Source organism: Ambystoma mexicanum, chromosome 3p, assembly GCF_040938575.1.
Source record: "Ambystoma mexicanum isolate Mex_15411 chromosome 3p, UKY_AmexF1_1, whole genome shotgun sequence".
In the NCBI taxonomy this organism is placed as follows: domain Eukaryota; kingdom Metazoa; phylum Chordata; class Amphibia; order Caudata; family Ambystomatidae; genus Ambystoma; species Ambystoma mexicanum.
Window position 1 is genome coordinate 1,089,671,194 of NC_090925.1, and position 21,015 is coordinate 1,089,692,208.

Genomic DNA, 21,015 nt, shown 5'->3' on the forward strand with positions numbered 1-21,015 from the left:
TTTGGTCCGGCGGAACTCCACGCTACCACGCTTCATGGAGCAACATGCTGGACGGCGTGCCTGGCTGCTTGGTAAGTAGCAGGACTGGCACATGGCATTGAAAAGGGGGGAGAGATGCACACACCAACATGCTGCCAATGTTGATGTGACTGCACGATGTGCACATCACCAAACATTATGCCCAAACCATCACATACCGTACAAGACACACAAATCCCATATGAATGAAGTAAGGTCCACACCTATCAAGACATGACTAATAGGAAACCACCCCACATCCCATGACACGTGCACCACCCATCAGCGACGCTCACCCTCCATAACGCCATCCTGCACCATGCAGTGCACATGCACCATGTTGATGTCTCCAGCATATCACCACACAGGACAAGCATCCCTGGGAGTGCATCATACTGAACCTACTAGGGAATCCACTGTCCGGCATAGGGCCGGCACAATCACAGGAGTGCTGCATGTCACCATGGGAATGCCAATGCTGATTGCCCACCATGCATGTGCAACTAGACATCAGTGCACACCATCATCTTGAAGATGAAACCCACACCATTAGACCATGGCACAGGACACATGGAGGGACAGTAAATGGCAGCAATGCATCCAGGAACATGTGCATATGGGCAACCATAACCTGCAGGCATGTGTGACTAGTACAGATGTCCTTCATGATTCCCCTGACATTTACCTTCATTTTTCTCTCATACAGGTGAGTGTGGCTATCTCTTGAAGCCTTTGCTCCTCACCCCTGTCCGAAACCCACAGAACAGGCACGAGGAGGACTACGATTGTTCCCATACCTGTACATGTGCAGTCATCGAGCAGACCTTTGGCCTGTTAAAGGCATGATTTCGCTGCCTCAGCCGTTCGGGTGGGGCACTCCTCTACAGGCATGAGAAGGTGGCCAAGATCACCATGGCATGTGTAATGCTGCACAATATGTGCATCCGCCGGAACGTGCCCCTGCCCCATGACATGGAACTGCTACCACCTGATGATGATGAAGGGAAGGAGGAAGATGTGGCAGGACATCATCACAGTGCAGATGCACAGGAGGGACGTGCTGTGCGGCAGTCAGTGATCGCACAATATTTCTGACACACATGCCAGCAGAGGGTGACATAATGTTTGGACATAGGGCACTGGGTGTGGGGGTACATGTACACTATGCACTGTTAATGATAAAATGACACATGCGCAATGATGAATGTCCACTCAGGGCTTCTTTTTCACACAACTGGTGTATTGAATGTAACAATATTAACGTAAGTGAAAAAACCCTCCACCACCCTCACCCCCCTCCCACTCCCCCCACAACTCCCCCACACACCCTCACACCCCTCCCCCCCACAACTCCCCCACACACTCTCCCCCCACCGCCTCCCCCCACAACTCCCCCACACAAGTCCCATTGAGTCCACAAAGCCTACATGAGGCTGCCATAACATTCACTCGGCACTCCCAGAGCCAGGGAGTGGCATGTCCCGTCGGCGCAGTGCATGGACCGACCGGCGGAGCAGGCTGGTTTGGGCTGAACTGCTGGAGGATGGTGTGGCCTCCTGCTGAGGTTGTGGGGTGGGACGACCTGCCTCCAAGGCATCAGCGATGAGACCTCCTCGCAGAGGCGGTTGGTGTTGTCCGTAAAGGCCGGCCCAGTGCTGACAACTCTGTACGCCACTCCTCTCTGGCCTGACGGATGTCCTGTACAAATTCTCGGATGAGTGCAGTGAGCACGTCAGCCCGCTGTGGTCCTGCGGCTGCACCTGTGGGTGTGCTGGGAAACTGGCTGGCATGCCTAGCCTGCTCATCCTCCCCAACACTGAATACTGCACTGATAAGTCCCTGGGTGTGGTCATGGCCAAAATGCTCTGGGGTGTTGGTGTTCACGGTATCGCTCGTAGATACCTGGGGGATGCAATTTGGGTTGGGGTATGGACCACATCCATTGTATCATCCTCCATGGTGCCCCAGATGTCCTCCTGGCTGTCTTCCACTGTGAGGGGTGCCGTGACTGCCACCTCCCCAGCCACACTGGACTCCTCCGAATGGCGTGTCTCACAGGTATCTCCAGGCAGAACAGTGGGTTGGGGGTGGTGGTGCTGTGCCATTCATGGGCCTTGGTGGTACAGGTGCAATGTGTACCTGTGGTGGCTTGGTTGCTGGGACACGGCGTCCCCTGGCTTGTCCCCTGGAGGTTGACTGATGGTTGCTGTCCTCCTGGGACCTCTTACTGGGTGTGGCCTGTGTAGATGTGGTGTCCTGCTCTTCGCTGTCATGCTCACTGCCTGTGGGGGTGGATGAGAGGGACGGCATGAGTGATGTTTGGATAGGCATCATACATACATTGGGACAATTGCTCATCCACACAATTGTGGGTAATAGGCATTTGTGTTGGGAAGGGCACGTCATTTCATACATGGGTGGTAAATGCAGCAATATTTTCGGCATCACTCATGTTGGCCAGGGACAGTGCTGTCTGACATGCTCACTATTTTGGTAATGCACACTGTGTGCCTCGTGGAATTTCCTACTTTGTGTGGTATGTGACATGTACGATATACAGTGGTCTAAGTGGGCCGGAGCGGTCGGGAGCGGTGCTCCTATACTTCTTTTAAATAGGTTTTACCGTCCCTATACTTTTATTTTAAAAAGAAACCGTTCCAGAATGGTTTCATTTTAAAATAAAGGTGTAGGCGCACATTGAAACTTGCACTTTCAGTGCACTGCACTGGACGTTCCCTTAAACATCAGATGCATGTGTTTTGGGGTTTGTATTGTGCATGGGAGGGGGTGCATGAATGGGGTTTGTGGGGAGCGGTGCAGGCCAGTAGGGAACATAGTTCCACTACTACTTTTCGTACACTTCGACCACTGACAATATAGCCTTGCAGCAGGCATCAGCATGTGTCTCAGTTGCTTCGGCCTACTTTACAGGGTGTGTGTATGTGGCCAACTATGGTGTGACTCTTTGGATAAACATTGGCATTGACTTTCCATGGCCTGGGTGCGATTGACCGATAATATGTTGCGCACCCTTAGGCGCAGATCATCCCACCGCTTACGGCAGTCTTTCACCGTGCGGGGAGTGTTGCCCACTGCACTAACCTTCTGGGCAACAAGTGCCCAGATCTCTTTTTTACGCTGCACTACCTCTCTCCTCATGTTGCTGCTGAAGACTGTGCCTGCATGCTCATGCAAAGTGTCCACGAGCATCTGGAGTTCGTCCTGATTGAATCTTTCCTTTCTGAGGTGGGCAGATCCCTTCTTCAGAGCTTTAGGCATTCTTGTCTTGTAGGAGTTACTTTTCAGTCGATCAGCAGTGTCCCAGGGGGTCCTGTGTGCTGAGGATGGCAATGGATTGTGTTTTTAAAGATGGCCGCCGTGCTCCTTCCCGTTCCTGAGTGAAGACGCTTTTTCTGGTTCCGCTATTTAGCGGTAACCGTAAATAGCGGTGTCCGCTAATTACGGTCACCGCTATTTTGCGGTCACCGCTAATGGCGCATTGGCCAAAGTCAAGCAAACTCTAAAATGGATGCTGAAAACACAAAATGGTAGAGTTTTGCAAAATCATGCTGAAATAATCATATCATTCCTTCACAGCAAATAATTGAAAGTTCAGTAGGTGAGGACATACTGTCTGGACTTCTTGGCAGTAATGTTGACATTTGATGAGCCGGGGCTGCCATGTACTGCTCAAGGGAAGGTAGCAATTCGTGCAGACAGCTGGTCAGCTAGCAACAGATGTTGGGTTCATAGGGAGTCCACGGCAGCTGTAGAGTGTAGAGTTTCTGGCAGGAAACCACATTATTGCCTGCCAAAAGTACCTTGAGGTTAATGTCAAAGATGTTCTTTCTCCCAGTACTAAAGGATTCATTTTAAAGGTCAGGAACATCTCACAAAAATGTAATTAGTCTGCATGCCAATTGATGTCGTAGGGGCCTGAGAGTAGCAGTTAAGCCAGCATATCACAGGCACATAAGGCTTTGTCTTTTATTATAAGGACCAATAGAATTGTTTTGTGTATTAATTACACCAGCTTTGAAACAGTATATAAGGAGCTGAATTCAGAGCTCAGTGGGGTTGTTGTTGGCGTTCCTGAGGTATGAAGTTTGCTGTATCCTGGTTTGCTATGCAGAATAAAGGATGACTTTGAAATTCAGCCTGAGTACATTGATGCCTTCCTGTTTGGTCTCCAACCTTCCAGTCCTGAACCATGGGTTCCAGAAGCCCTGAGAGGATGTTGGGACCCTCGATTCACTATCATGTTAGTACTTCCGCTGAAGGAGAAGTCCATATGGTTCTCCCTACTGTGAAAACTGTTTTTGATTTACTCCATGATTACTATACAGGCTTTGGGAGACATAAGAGAGATGCATACGAAGACAGTTAAGGGATAAATACCTATTTTGATAACACAGCACACTTGGGGAATAACATGTGGTACCAGCGCATGGGAAAAGTGGGGGAGAAAGCGTCTAAGGAGGGTTGGTACATCTGCTCTCTCATACCCTATGCCATGAATACAGTACAAACCATCATTGCCAGGGAAGTTCCAGAGCATGATGCAAGGTGCCCGAGTCATCTTGCAACATGTACAACTCGAGGACCTTTCCAAGGAACCTGGGGAACTTTGCTATGGAGATCAAAATGGTTGTTTCCATACCAGGATGATTACATCAAGACCTTGCAAATGGAAAAGGGTCCTGGATGGAAGTGCAAAATGCTTGTGTATCCTGCTGTTGATCATTGAAGAGATGAAGAGAATGAACTGCCCTGATGTGACTGAAATAGCTGGATCACCTGGATGTTGGGAACAAACTCAATTTTTGATCTATAGATGAGTGAAGTCCAAGAAAGGATGGGAAGAATGTCCTGTGCAGACAGAATACTTACAATAGGTGCAAAGGTTGAATGATGGGTGTTTAAAGTAATGGGCTAAACACACCAAAATATTGACATGGGTAGGAGATGAATCAGGCCCAGTAGTTTTAATCCTGTTGGTTAATGCAACACAGTGCTTCCAAAGACACAGGAAGAATCATGTGAGATATAACAAAGAATGCAAAATGACGATTGATGTTCTTAGAATGGGAGAAGGAACAGCCTTCCTTATGGACCGATATTGGGCTCGTGAATCTAGAGCTTACCTAAGGTTGCCCAAGGATTGCTGCGGGGTATGTTCTTTGGTGCACATTCATGTTGCAGAATTAGTGATTCCTCAAACGACCTGAAACCCTGTGAATTTCCAAAAGTGCAGCCCATTTGAGAAAAAGAAGATCTCGTGAACTTCTCAGTTGGACTAGAAGAGAGAATTAATTCTCAGCCAAATCAATAACAGAACATGACTTCATTCCTGAGGAACACAAGCTCTTCAGTAATACTGCCACAATATTTATGACCATATTCATGCATGGGATTCAAACAGTTGCAAATGAAAAGTGGCTACAGATCACCAGATGGGAGATTCTGCAGACAATCAATGCTACCATAAAGGGATTCAATGATATCAAGGAAGAGCTTAGAGCCATACGACTGATGGCCCTCCAGAACAGGTATGTCCTCGATATGATCACAGCAATGGAATGAGGAGTTTGTGCCAAAATCGGCCACCATGTTGCAAATTCATACCTTCTCATGATGAAGAAAATGGGACCTTGACAGAGGACATAATGTTGTTGCAGACCTGCAAACAAGATGGAAGATGAGACAGATGGCATTGAAGATGACAGTTGGTTTGCCTCCCTGTTCTCATGGATTCCGCAGTGGTTGGCAAATATATTCAAGATTCTTGGAGTAATATTAGTGCTGTTGATTTTTGGACTCTGTGTAATCAGGACAGTGATTGCCCAATGCAAGAAAACAGCAAAGAAGGCTGTGGACATGATTGATGGCGAATCTGGACCTAAACCCAAGGAGCTGACTTATGAAGCTGTCAGAAAATATATAGAGGCCCGCATCGTAGCACCTGAAGGAATGAAGTTCCTGTTTGCAAAGAATCATAAAAAATATGTGGGATGATGTGTCTGTTGTAATCTGAATGGACAATGTAAATACATGGCCTGGAGTGTAGATGAACATGTTAAATCAGCTGGCACCCTGAGGGTGGTCATGAAGATATGGACGCCAAAGAAACATTTCTTCAAGAGAAAATATCAGGATGGGGAAACGATTGAAGAGGTGGTCAAGGACTCAACCACAGGGGGGGAATACAGAGGAGCAGTTACATGCCTCTGCAGGAAATCCCACCCCCCTACCTCCTATATGTTGGAATTTTGAGATCATGCCGTGTTCGACACCAGTAGTTGTTCCAATACCACAATGTATATTCAAAATAAGATACCCATTAAGACAACCCTTTTGAATGTTTTCCCAAAGGGCCAACAATCTGAGGGAGGAACTCCCTGAAGGAGTATGAACAAGAGCAAAAATAGAAGCTAGTGATGTCATACGAGACATGCGTGATGTCCCGAGTTATTGGCTGAGAAGGATGTTTGCATCCTACAGAAACTAATGATGAAGTAAAGAGTCAAGTGAATTTTTAAATATGAAAAGGAAGATTGCATGTGCACGAAGTGCTGCAGAGAATCAACCGTTCAATTATTGTACAGATGCTGAAACGCCAGGTAGACTGCAGAGAATCAACTGTTCAATAATTATACAGATGCTGAAACGCCAGGTAGACTAAGTCATCATAGAAGCTAGATATTTGAAGTGAATTCAATGCAGGTGGACACAGCACTGTATAGAAGCTGACATCGGTATCATACATTTCAGTAAACCAGGACCCATGAAGAGGAGAGGGACAATTGTATTGCAGCAAGAATAAGATGAAATCGTGGAGCTGCATGGCAAGACTGTCTAGCCTGGTATCAAAACTGAAGCAGCCAAGCTTGGCTATCTATTCTTGAATTGAGTGAATGTGCGAAGGATGAATCATCTCTTGAAAAGGTGGAAAGGAAGAACACCAAGAGTGCCAAGTTTTAATCTTTTAAGACATTTAAAACTTGCAAAATTGACCAAATCGTGGTCTCCTGTCATGTGAGCTAAGGATGAAATAAAGTGGAACTTGGAGTCCTAGAACAATGATAGTGAGTACTCGCACTCCCATTTATTCCCAGAGCCAAGGATACTTTGCAAGGCCAAGTCCAAAGACAATCTTCATGACAGAAAGCTTGGGTGATGAGAGATGGGTATCAGGTAATAATGTCGCCATGAAAATAGTCATCAGGTTGGTGACTTTTAAAAAATAATGCATTAATGATGGACCCTCGAGGCTATCAAACACATTCCCTAAATATTCTAGGACTGGAGGTAGTAATATATAATTGTACCCCTCCTAGAATATTTGGGGAAAGAATTTTGGTAGCCAGGAAAAAGTCGCCAGAACCTGACGACTTTTTCACAGTGAGATTATTGCATGAAACCGGAAGAAGTTGGGCTCATTGGGTGGGGAGATAGGGTCAGGCCCACTTCCTTGAACCTAGGTCTGGGCATACATGCTGCTAAGTGAACCAAATGTTCCAGACATAGCACAAGCATGCCAACCAATTGTAGAGTTATAGTGTGAAGACCAATTGAAAAACGTCTACTTAATGGTTTTAAAGATGACAGGTTTTAGAAGTAGGCATATATTGTCCTCCTGACAGTGGAGAGCCTATCACAATCTAGTTCCTATGTTATGTATACTGAGCTGTTCCCCTTAAGCCTATCACAATCCCTAATAGGTTTTTCATTATTTGCCATGTAGTATGATGTCATCTGTGACATATTTTTAGTATAAAGTCCATGTTTTGTGAAAAGATCGCTGAGAGAAATCAAGCAAACGTCTGTTGATGTCCATTGTAACTCCCTGTTTTAGATAAATGATAATAAAACAGTACTTTGCCATCTTCCTTAGTTGGTTTGGTTATTTGGACTCAGAGTTATTCTGTGACCCCATCCATTGCATGCAGGTTACTAAAGGACCATAAGCTCATTATCGTTGCATATTAAACATTACAAAACACAAAACCACTTTTAGAATACATTCTGCAACAACATAATAATGATGTGAAACCATCAATAAGTATAGGCAGCAGAGAACAACATGAAAATAACTTCTCTTCAAATTATCCCCTGCTCCCAAAATCATGCATGACCAGACTGTGACACATTTTCTCCCCACTTTGCTATCATTCCTTAAAGCCTAACAAAAACAATCTGGTTTGGTCTTGGGTAAGACCTCTGCATTTCTGTTCCCTCTGGAAAGGGAATTTCCAATAGCTAACTCCAGGTGGGCCCCCAATAAGATTGTCTCCCATCAAGTGTCACTCTTTGTTTGCTGTATTGCAAAAACAACCTCCAATTCCAATGTGTTTAACTTTAAATACCTAACAAAGCCCATCTATGGAACATCATTTAATGCAGCAATTTTGGATTGGACACAGCCTGTGACAGTTTTCCTTTACATACTTACACCCACAAGAATATTCTTTTTTGCTTCGATTGACCCATTGTATTTTGACATATCAAAACAGGATGCATTTAACTGTGAGTTAGCTCTCCCCTCTGGAATTATGACGACATTGGACAGAAAATTTCTTTCCAATGTAATTTATTGTATGGACATGTGCCCTTTAATCAGGCCTGTATATTAAGAATCACAAGAAAATTCTGATTATAGAGACAACATTCATGTTTCTGAATCTGCAGTCATAACAGAATGGTTACAATATGTGAATCTATTAATAATTAATATATTTCAAAGTGGTTGGGGCTGATTCACTGAACTTAAATCTAGTCTTGGTTTTCTAATGAAGCAACGGCTTCAGATGATGCTCCAGTCTATAAAGCATTTCCTGATTTGTCAATTTAAATGTATTTATTTATTTATTTTGTCATTTGTATAGCGCGCCTAACCCTGAGGCATCTGGGTGCTGTTTTTTTGTAAAGACAGTGAAGCACAAAGTACGTTAATGCATGCATAGTAATTTAGGTAATGTATACTGTAACATTTCTAGTGAAAACATATGGTAAAGCATACGCTTAACAGAACTGGACGTAGTAGATATTTTGGGCGGATTGTGAGAGAGATCTATTTTAGACTCTTATGTGAATAACAGTAGGAGGATTGAAATCTTAGAGGTAAGGGAAGGGTGTTACAATATTTGGCTGCTACCACTGCGAAACTACAGACCCCTGTTTTCTGTCATTTGAATCCGAGTATGGTAAGTAAGCATGAGTGGGCTGAGCAAGGGGGTCTAATGGATTGGTTTTTGGTGAATTTGTTGGGCAGCTACTTAGGTCCTGAGTTGGACAGACATTTATGTGGCAAAGAGAGGGTTTTAAACAGGATTCGTTCTTGGACTGGCAACCAGTGGTCATTTGTCCAGCTGTGGTGATGTGTTCATTTTTAGGGATGTTGAGTGCTGCTCTTAGAGCATTTCTTTGAATCACCTGAAGATTTTCTGTGTTGCGGTTGTTGGATCCTGCATAGAGGGCTTTGCAATAGTTTATCATAGATAAGATGAGTACTCCAGCAAGTATGATGCAACTGGCTGATGAGAGGAAGGGTCCACAGCAGTGGTCTTCAAACATTTTCGGCCTGGGCCCACCCTGAGCAGAATTTGGGCAGGCCGGCCCTCCCCAAAAGCTCAAAATGGACAGTATCGATTGCGCGCCATCACTGCACCCTACACCCAGTATAGTCCCTGGGCTCCCCCACCTGCTCCCATCACAGTCGCTGGGTTCCCTCATCCCTCTCCTACCCAGTCCCTGGGCTCTCCCCACCCCATCACACACCCTGAGCTCTCCCCACCCTGCTCACACCACTATCCCATGGTTCCCGCCCATCCTGCTTCCACCACAGTCCTGGGCTCCCCCGTCCCGTTCCCAACACAGTCCAAGGGCCAGTGGCGGCTGGTGAAATTTTTAAGTGGAGGGTCATAACTTTTTCCCCCAAAAATGCCATAGCGATGGAGCACAGTGAGGGAGCCCGAACCAATCAAGGGGAGTTCGGGGTGTGTTCCCCCGTAAAACATTTTTAAAAAATAATGTGTTAAAATGTTGCATTGTAGAGCATAGTTTTAAATAAAAATGGGTAAATAGCCGAACAGTTTGCAATTGGCGCTGGGGGGCTCAGGGGGTAGGCATGACATTTTTACTGGACATCTATGATAGAGGTCCAGTTAAAAGATCCCATCCGTCCCCTGCCCCCACTGGGCCTAACACAACCAACATGATTATGTGTGTATGCAAGGCACTGGGATGCCAAGGGGAACGCATGGTATTTTTGACTGGACATCTATGATAGAAATCCAGTAAAAAAAAAATACCACCCTGTCCCCTGGTCTCCACAGCGCCTCAGAAGGAGAGCTGATTTTGGCAGGTGGGTAGGGGGATTGTGCAACAAAGGCATTTAGGCATTTTTAAAATGCCTTTGTTGTACAGCCCTCCTTCTCCTCTCTATCCACCAATTGCCAAAATCAGCTCAACTGACCAAAACAAACTAACACACACACACAATCATACAGTATTCACTCTATCATTCACCCGAGCATCCATCACCATACACCCACTCATAACACAAGCATACACGCATCCATACACATGTTTTAATAAAAAAAATGAACATAAACGTACCTTTCTTCTGCATTGGCCTGCGTGTGGGTGCTGAAATGCCCTGCTCCAGGCTGCTCTGTCTGTATGTGCGAGGAAGCGCAGGAGCCCCCCTCACACATACAGATATACAGCGCCCCAGCCAGCATTTTCAATGAGCTATGCAATGCTGGTGGAGCAAAACGCCCCAGCCTTGCTTGGGTCAGTGAGCATGTGCGGCTGGGGAAATGAACTGAGCTGTCACAGGGAAATAGTGTTTCCCTTTGACAGTTCAACCAGCCCAGGAGCACTCCCTCAGCTGGAAAAATCAGCTGAGGGTGTGCTCATTGTTTCACTGGGCTGGCTTCTTAGCTCCTCCATAATGGGTGAGGGAGCCACTGGGTGGGTGCCCCCTGGCCATTATGGATGAGCCGCCAGGCTTGGACTGGCCTATAGGGCAATTGGGCAATGCCTGTACCAAAAATGCAAAATGCTAGTGTGGGCCAGTCAAAATGGCCCACCTTGTTGGCCAATGTTGGCCAGTTTGAACAGTTACTTCACTATGCAGTCAGTAATTTTGACCATTGTTACTGAATAAATATTCTTTAAATATCACTGGGCCATTTTTTCATTAATAATAATAATAATAATAATTAGGCTTTTATATAGCGCTACAAACCCTCAGGTATCTGAGCGCTGCTTATTATTACCCACGGTGTGTGGTGCTCATTTATCGACCTCGGAAGGATGAAAGGCTGAGTTTGGCCCCGCCGGGATTCGAACCTGCGTTAACAGGCTCTGCACGGGTGTCAAAGCGGGCGCTCTACTCGCTGTGCCACTTGACCGGCTTGTCTCATTGGTGCCTGAGACAGTCTCATGCTTCAGACTGACCATGTGAGCCGCCCCAGCCCATTTCTTCCAGTCTAAAAAATAAATAAAATATATATATATATATATATATATATATATATATATATATATATATATATATATATATATATATATTTTTTTTTTTACATTTCATGCTGGGCTCTCACAGTCTCACGGCCCCCCAGGGATGTGGCCACGGACCCCTGTGGGGCACACTCCACAATTTGAATACCGCTGGTCTACAGTCATTGATGAGTTTTGAGTTGTAAGCAGCTGCCGATGCAGTGGAGTTCACTTGTCTGGTTAAGGTGAGTGCTGAGTCAAAGCAAATTCACAAGGTTTTTACTTTCTTGGAGACATTGATGGAGATCCCATCAAGAGTGAAGGATTTCAATGAGTTGCAATGTTTATTTAGACGGTTTTGTGATCCAATGAGGATTAGCTCTGTTTTTCATCATTTAAGCAAAGGCCATATTGGGCCATCCAGGCCTCGATGGTTTGGTAGATTATATTTAGTGACTTCAAATCTGTGTCAAAAGTACCTGTAACAGGGATGAGGATTTGGGTATCATCTGCATAGTTAGTTTAGGTGATATCCAAGTCATCAAGAATGTCGGATAGAGGTATTGTAAAGATATTGTAGAGTGTAGGGGAGATGCAGGAGCCTTGAGGAACTCCAGAGGTGATGGGACTGGCATTGCTGCAGCCGTCAGTGAGAAGACCCTCATAGTTCTTTTAGTTAGGAAGGATTGTGTCCGAAGTATTACTTTGGTTGAGAAGTGGGCCCAATGAGAGGTGTTTGCAGAGTATTTGATGGTTAACTAAATCATAAGATGCCTAGAGGTCCAGTAGTAGGAAGAGCGCTAGGTTGCCATTATCTTTAATCTTGTCCATTTGAATTTTTAGATCCAGGAGGGCTGATTCTGTGACGTGCCTTGGACGCAAACCTGACTGGCAAAGGCCACAGAGGTTGTTAGATTCCAGATGGTTTTGGATTTGCAGATTGGCTGCTCTATCCAATGTTAAGGAGGAAAGGTACTGTTATGATAGGGCGATATTTTGAAGGGATGTTAGGATCTAGAATAGGTTTATTCAGTAGAGGGAGGAACCACGCATCTTTAAGGTTGTTTGGGACAGTGCTCCTTTCAAATGAGGCATTGATCAGGGTTGTGATGAATGGGGTAAGTTCTGCGGCACAGTCTTTAATGAGCGAGGCTGGGCAGATATTAGCTTGACATCTGGAAGGTTTGAGGTGAATTGAAATTGTGTGTTGGTGTTCTGAGGTGTATATGTAGCATCTTGCTGAGTTTGGCATGGGGTTAGGTTATTCATTTTTCGATTCAATTTTAAGTTGTAGTAGGGCAATTTTATTGAGGAGTGCTTTTTGAATATTTGTGCACCAGGTGAGGTCTTTGAGGATCGATTCCTGAGGAGGTACTGGTGATCCATGTTCTCGTAGGATGGTAAAGAGCACTTTACGGAGTTGGCTTTGGCAATTCTCTCACTGTAAGTGGCACTTTTGGTTTGGAGAATGGCGTGTTTATCATTTTTGGAAGTAGCAGTAAAGATGTTTTTGTTGGTTTCTTTAGGGGATTTGTTCTAGTTTGTCCCAGCAGATCTTTTGATGTTGTGAAGCGTTTTGAGGGTTTTGGGTGTATCAAGAGTTTAGTGGGCTAGAGGTTTAGGTTTACACTACCTCAGTGGCACTGCTTTGTCAACGGCGGCTAGTAGAGTTTGGTTGCTTACCTCTACCATATTGGAAGTGTCATTGGCAGAGCTATCGGGATATTCAGTAATGGGAAGCAGCAGAGGGAGTTGTTTCTCAGCTGTGATGTTGCACATATTTCTGGATAAGGCGGCTGGTGCCTGGGGGGAAGGTAGCTGCTGAATTTCTTTCCCAGCAGATCACTATAAAGGAAAAGTGCCCCAAAATAATCCAAACGTAAGGGAAAGGTAATCAGAAATGGAGTGCACACCTAGCAAGAAAAAAAATACTTTAAATTTGCAAATACAGCTGTGAGAAACAAACAACTGGACTGAAAAACATCTCAACATACACACTCTGGGCTACTATATTTAAGTTTAAAAAAACACAAAATTAGCATGTTCTACACTTACAACATTCATTCTAATCCTAACATTTCCATTGGCTACTTGTCATTGAGCCCCTGAAGAAAACTATATGTTGAACAATATAATTGGAAGTTTCCTTTATCGTGACCATCAAAATACCACCCCTGGAACATGACGTAATTTCAGAGTCAGCTCAAAAAGCATTATTTTGATTGGTTGGTACTCTTCATTGTGCGATTGATAAAAAGCTCTGCCCTCATTGGATAATGACACTTGAGTCAGCTTGGGCTGTAGCATTCCACTGAGACAACCAATCACATAGTGAGTGGATATCAGTGTCTTCAAAACCTTGTTGCAACCCATGCAAGAACCTAATCCCTTACTGATAATTGGCCCTCTTGGATTCTCGCCCTTTGCACCTGCTCACTTTGCAGCTCCCACCTCAATGCATGTAGCCAACTCTGGAAGAAAATTCCTAGCTATCTTCTCACAATACATGAAAAAAGAAGTCTGAGGCACTGCTTCTTTTTATCCGGTCTACCTAGGCACTTTCACCACTATGTCCTGCTTCATTGGGGGCGATGTGCTCATAACATAGTTTTTCATTCTGGCAATGCTGCTGTCTGGACCTTCTCGTGTATATTACTGTGTCCTTCACAACCATTATGTATTAGTTTGTCTATTGTCTGGAAAGGCACCTGTCACCTCAAGCCTCATTTCAGGCCCCTGAGAACTTCCTCCCTCACAACAATTAGCTGGAAACTGTGAAACATCCCTTTCCATTCTGACCTGGGCTGCTTTGAGCTTTCTGCCCAACAGCAGAAATACATGTCAACTAAATGTCTATAGCTCAGAAATGCAGCCTAACACACTGAAATGGCCAAATCTCCATCCTTTAACAATGGCCTATTCTAACATGTTGTATCTCTTGCTCATTAAAACAACTCAAAAATATACTTAATAAAGCTCAATCTACACATTCAAAATAAATCCAAGCTGCATAACCTTATCTAGTAATATAAAGATGGTGAAAAGAATAGAAAGGAATACTTTGCTACACATGTTTTACTATGAAGCAGACAGTCTGAAAGCTCGCCAAAAACGTGAAAAAAAACGATGTCTGCCCAAAATGCAATGTCACATTGCAAAATCACATGACAGCCACATCACTACTCGGGGTCTAACAGCTTGATAAAGGAGTTTTCTTAACTTGCACTTGCTCACACGTTTTGGATACTGGATTTGCATTTTTAGAGCACACTACATGTTTTGTAATGTCTTGACATTAAAAGAAAACATGTGCTGTAGTAGATATCCTGGGACGCCAAATAATAATTTTGATAGCATGTTTTTCATGTTGAATTCGAATAATGGATGAGGCCTTGTTGCTCTGCCTTTTCCGGTTCAAGGTTTATGTACAAAACTAATCTTATTAATTTGACATTACTGGCTTACCAGACTCCTGGATTTTGAAATTGATTTCCTCTTATTGAGCTAAATCTAAATGTAACTCACATTTAACTTTTTTCTTGATATTTTATAACAAGGCATTTTGTCTCAGTACACAGTTGTGTTTATTCATCTTTGTTAATTGCTTAGTCACTGATTAATGCTGAGGCATTACAGCCCTGGTGTCCCGGGAGTCACGGATGCGGAATGGTGTTAATCCCCATTCCCATAGCCGACTCAATGGGAATGGGGAAGTGGAAACACCCGCCTGCAGGGGTCGGGATCGGGCGGTGCGGAATTCCAGACCGCCCGACTCGTAAAGAGGCCCAATCTCTTTTTGTGTTAGGTCATTTCGTTTTGCAATCAGCACAATTCCTTTTATATTTGATATTAACAAAATAATTAAAATTGCACCTTTTATAATGAACCACTTTACATTTTCGTCAATGTAGTTCGTCAACTGATACAGGTGACAAACTGTGCAAGTTTGAAGCATGTAAGGCTAAGGCTAACAGTCAAACAAGGTTACCCTTTCAAAGCAAAAGTTAATTTAAGTGATTCACCAATACAAATGTTGCAGAGAAAATTACTGATGAGTTTTAAACCAACCACCAACACTATGCCATCAGAATATTAAAAAACACAGAACATATATTTGACCAACCAGAACACTAAAATAGGTGTGAACAAAAGGTGTAAAATGTTACACCTATTCTAACACCTGGTTCAGGGCTTTGGGAGAATTTGTAGGTTTTGTAAGGTAGAGCTGGGACACTGAATTGTATTTTCATGACTACGTATCCCCTACACTTCACCTGAAAAAACAACATGAATTTACGCCAGCATGGCATTTTCATGTTAGCAAAAACCAATACATTAATTTCTATGGAATGTGTCTGTTATAGCACCTGGTTAAAATATATATATATATATATATATATATATATATATATATATATATATATATATTCCATATGAAACCATTGTAAAAACCTCTGATAAGCATTAATTGCAGGAGGCATTTACACTTTTTGGAATACAAAAAGTGCACACAAGTATTAAGGCTGCCATTTATGTGGAATTTGTAGTGTCCATTTGAAATAATAATAGCATGGAGGGGCATGTATTCCAGGAAAGTTTAAACGTAGCAGATCTCTTCCATATCAGTGCGATTTAAATGTTTTTAAATAAGAGCTCCAGAGTTTCTAAAAATCTCAAACACATCACAGACAGTGTTAGTGAATGTATCCATCGGATTTCCTGTCAGCCAATATTTCTTCCGATTACCGTGCCAGCAACAGGATTACATGCACATGTAACATGACTGTAACTAGGTTAAGACGTATGTTTCATTAATTGCTCTCTCATTGGTAATATTGTGTCAGAATTCAGTCCACATCAGTTGTAATGTACTACTCACCCTTTCACCCCGCCCTTACTCACCCTTTCACCCCGCCCTTCAACTCAGTAAGCGTGTCAGCAATCAGACCGCCCAATATGTGCAGCAATCTTCTTCTCTGACTCTGATAACTGCACTGTGTCAGCAATTAAAGGCCAACAAGCAAAACAACAAAAGCAAGACTCTACGGGGGTAATTCATAGAAATCAGCGCACAAGTGGCGCACATGGCTGGCCAGCCGCGTGCGCCAAAACCATTTCCGCGCACAGCGTATTCATGGATTCTAACATCCACAATGAGCCGTGGCGCAGTGTGGCGCAGCGAACCTGCAGCAGTGCCAGTTACGCCCCCAACCCCGCCCCGTGCACCATGAACAGCACACAAATCCTGTACATGGCGCACAGGCCAGTGGACCAGCATACAGCCCCCCAACCACGAAAACGTCTGTAAAACTCCTCGCGCACCCCTCCAAATACACGAACCCCGCTCGCAGTGGGGTGCGCATGGAGAATCACATGCGATAGGCCCTGTGCGAGCGGGTTACGTGTATTTCGGCGGTGCAAGTTGAGCATCACACGCGACAGGCCTTGTGCGAGCGGGGTACGTGTATTTCAGGGGTGCGCGTGGAGAATCACACGCGACAGGCCTTGTGCGAGTGGGGTACGTGTATTTAGGGGGTTCGCGTGGAGAATCACATGCGATAGGCCCTGTGCGAGTGGGGTACGTGTATTTCGGGGGGTGCGCGTGGGGAATCACATGCCGATGGCCTTATGCGAGCGGGGTAGATGTATTTCGGGGGTGCGCGTGGAGAATCACATGGAACAGGCCTTGTGCGAGCGGGGTACGTGCGTTTCGGGGGTGCGCATGGAGAATCACACGCGATAGGCCTTGTGTGAGCGAGGTATGTGTATTTTGGGGGTGCGCGTGGAGAATCACATGCAATATGCCCTGTGCAAGCGGGGAATGTGTATTTCGGTGGTGCACGAGGAGAATAACACGCGACAGGCCTTGTGCGAGCGGGGTACGTGTATTTCGGGGATGCGCATGGAGAATTACACGCGACAGGCCTTGCGCGAGCGACATACTTGTTTTTCGGGGGTGCGCGTGGAGAATCACATGCGATAGGCCCTGTGCGAGCGGGGTACGTGTATTTCGGGGGTGCGCATGGAGAATCACACGCTATAGGCCTTGTGTGAGCGGGGTATGTGTATTCTGAGGGGTCCGCGGGGAGTTCCAAATGTGATTTTGCAGTGTGTGTCCTCCCAGGTGTGCCCTGTACCCCCTCCCCAGTCCCTGCAGCCAACCCACACCACAGGGGACTACGCTGCACCCCTGGTCATGTCCTGTAGGCAGCCCATCCACCCTGGCCGTGCCCCCCAGCCAGCCCACATGTCACCATGTACCAGTGAGCACCGACTCATGTCCCCCTGCACCCCCACCCACCCTGCATTAACGGGCACCTGCCAGCAGGCACCGACACATGTCTCCCTGCACCCCCACCCACGCTGCATTGACGGGCACCTGCCAGCAGGCACCGACACATGTCTCCCTGCACCCCCACCCACGCTGCATTGACGGGCACCTGCCAGCAGGCCCCGACTCATGTCCCCCTGCGCCCCCACCCAGCCAGCATTAAGGGGCACCTGCCAGCAGGCCCCGACACATGTCCCCCTGCACCCCCACCCACCCTGCATTGAGGGGCACCTGCTAGCAGGCCCCGACTCATGTGCCCCTGCACCCCCACCCACCCTGCATTGACGTGCACCTGCCAGCAGGACCCAACACATGTCCCCCTGCACCTCCACCCACCCTGCATTGAGGGGCACCTGCCAGCAGGCCCCGACACATGTCCCACTGCACCCCCACCCACCCAGCATTAACGGGCACCTGCCAGCAGGCCCGACACATGTCCCCCTGCACCCCCACCCACCCTGCATTGAGGGGCACCTGCCAGCAGGCCCTGACACATGTCCCCCTGCACCCCCACCCACCCAGCATTGACGGGCACCTGCCAGCAGGCCCCAACTCATGTCCCCACCCAACATGTCATAAAGATGCACATTCATGGGCCTCATGTCCACCAAAATCCCACTGCACGCCACCCCAGTCCTGAGACACAATCAAGTTTCCCATCCACCCCACACTGAAAGGCCTATTTCTTGTCACAAACAAAAGTCAACTATGCACATCAACACATGTCCGTCACACTCACTGTGTGCCAGTGATTGTGCAAACCCACATTGTGATATGCAGTAAACCAATGAGCGAATACCACACACGGAAGTAAGAAATCAAAATGTATTGTGCACAAAATGAAGCAAATGGAATCAAAGCATGAAAATAATATTAATTAAAAAAAAGAATGCATGTCCAAAAAAGAAAGAAAAAATAATGAATTCACAATCCAAAGTCATCCAAAATAAAGTCAGTGAAAACTCCTTGTCCACTAAAGCAAATCCAAAGTAAACCTATATTTTACAATCCATTGATCCATGGTGAAGTAAAATAATATTTGTGCAGAAATCCACAGTCCAACTATGTACAGAGATTGAAACCAGGGTCCATGAGCCCGACGCATGGAGAACTCCGCCCTGACCATGGTGAGCCGCGCCTCTTCCGCCCGCCGCTGCTCCGCAACTATACGCTGGCCCAACCGCAGCCACACAGAAAACACACCCATTCCAGGGTCCTCCTGCCCTCTGGCCGATGCCTGTCCCTCTGATGTTGATGGCCCCGAGCCATCATCGCTCCCACCTAGAGCCTGCTGCTGCTGCTGCTGCTGTCCATGTGCCCTGTCCGATAATGCCAGCACATCCTCCATCTATTGGTCTCCAGTTGTTGGGGTGTCCACCCCTGCTGGACTGCTGACTCCCGACGGAGGCAGGGATGGGATCTCCACCAAGCTGGCTGTGTTGGTCTGGCCAGGTCCACATGGGCCCTGGTGGAATCTGGGCCGGAAGACGGCAGGGAGAATGACTCGCGCAAAGTCTTCACAAAGGAGGAGAGGTCCGCCAGAGTACGCGACACATGTAGGAACCCACCGACCATGGCCCCTCCCAACTGTGACAAGTTGCCACGCAGCTCTTCATGATGGCGTGCGTGGTCCCCCCAGGAAGCACGCATATCATCACGAATTACACGCATGTGCAACGCAACACCAATCAGGACGGAGCCCATATGGTCATGGGACTGCTCGTCCGCAGGTAGTGGAGAGCCAGATGATGTGGCCTCCCCCTACCTGCGGACGGGCCTGGGACGGGTCATTCCTGCTGGTGCATGGTGGTGCAGTCACAGGGTCAGGGACAGTGACATGCACAGGCCCCTCCACGGTGACCTGTGCTGCTTCCTGAACCTGGCCCTGGACTGCACCACTTGCACCAGTGGCACTACCCCCACCAGGCCCCATGTGCGGCTCAGTAGCGGGCTCCTCCTCCTCTGTGGAGACCACCAAACTGGATGTCTCTGCACTGTCTTCCGCCATTGCAAGCCCCTGTGGGGGCTTACCAGGCCCTTCCGCTACAGCCGTAGTGGCAGACGCGGCACCAGTCCCCTCGCTCCCGGATGATGGCAATTCCTGGGAGGGTGGCTGGGCCTTGCGTCGCCACCTGGTGGAGGCCTCCCCGCCACTTAGCTCCACAGCGCTGTCTCCGCCCTCTTCTTCACTCGATGCTGCGTAGAGGGAGACATAGAACACAAGCATCAGGGTACTGTACAATAGTCCCCTGAACAGGAAGCAATGACACATTAGTGGCACTGTCAAACGTCACTTCCATCCTGTCCCTCCACAACACATGGGTCAATGCAGGCAACACACATGCAGAAACAGGCACGGTGCGTGCAATCAACATCAGCATCCATGTACAAGGGCCTCTATTGACATAAATGTTGCCTTAAAACTCACATTCATCATGGCTCATACTGATCCCATCAACACACATCACCGGAGGGTCATGCATCATGGCTCGTACACCACAGACACAGTGGATACAAGGGTCACTAGACTGCATAAGTGAATCTACACTTCGTCACGGACATGTGTCATGCATCCATGGTGTTTCAAAGTCACACACACACTTCTCAGACACACAGACATGTACACCATACATGTACATGAGAGCAGCACCCATCTCTCACCCCCATCCATGTCCAAAAACAGGGAGAGGCATGCATTCATGTGTGCATCCCACATGCGGCTCCCTATTTTGCATTGGAACACATGCACCATCCATGTGGTTCACGCATTACTGATCTCACATGCATTACCATGATGTCCCTGCACACACACATCCATACATGGCCTTTGTTACACATACAGGCAAGTAGCTGACTACCAATACACAGCAACATGCCCTGTTTCACATAGCAATGCATGGCCACTTACCGTTCGACTCCAGACGGGTCTTCCTCTGAAGGATTTGGGCGTGGAGCGCTGGGCTTCTGCGTTCCAGGACCCTCATCTGGATGTTGGTCAGGCTGACCCGGCACCCCTCTGCATCCTCTGCCTTCATGAGGCACCAGGCCTTGTTGAGGGTCCTGGACCTGAAGTCCTCCCAGCGCTTCCAGATGTGCCTGGTGTCGCGGGTTGCTACCCCCTCCACGTTGATGGCAACCACTACATCCTCCCAGATCCTCTC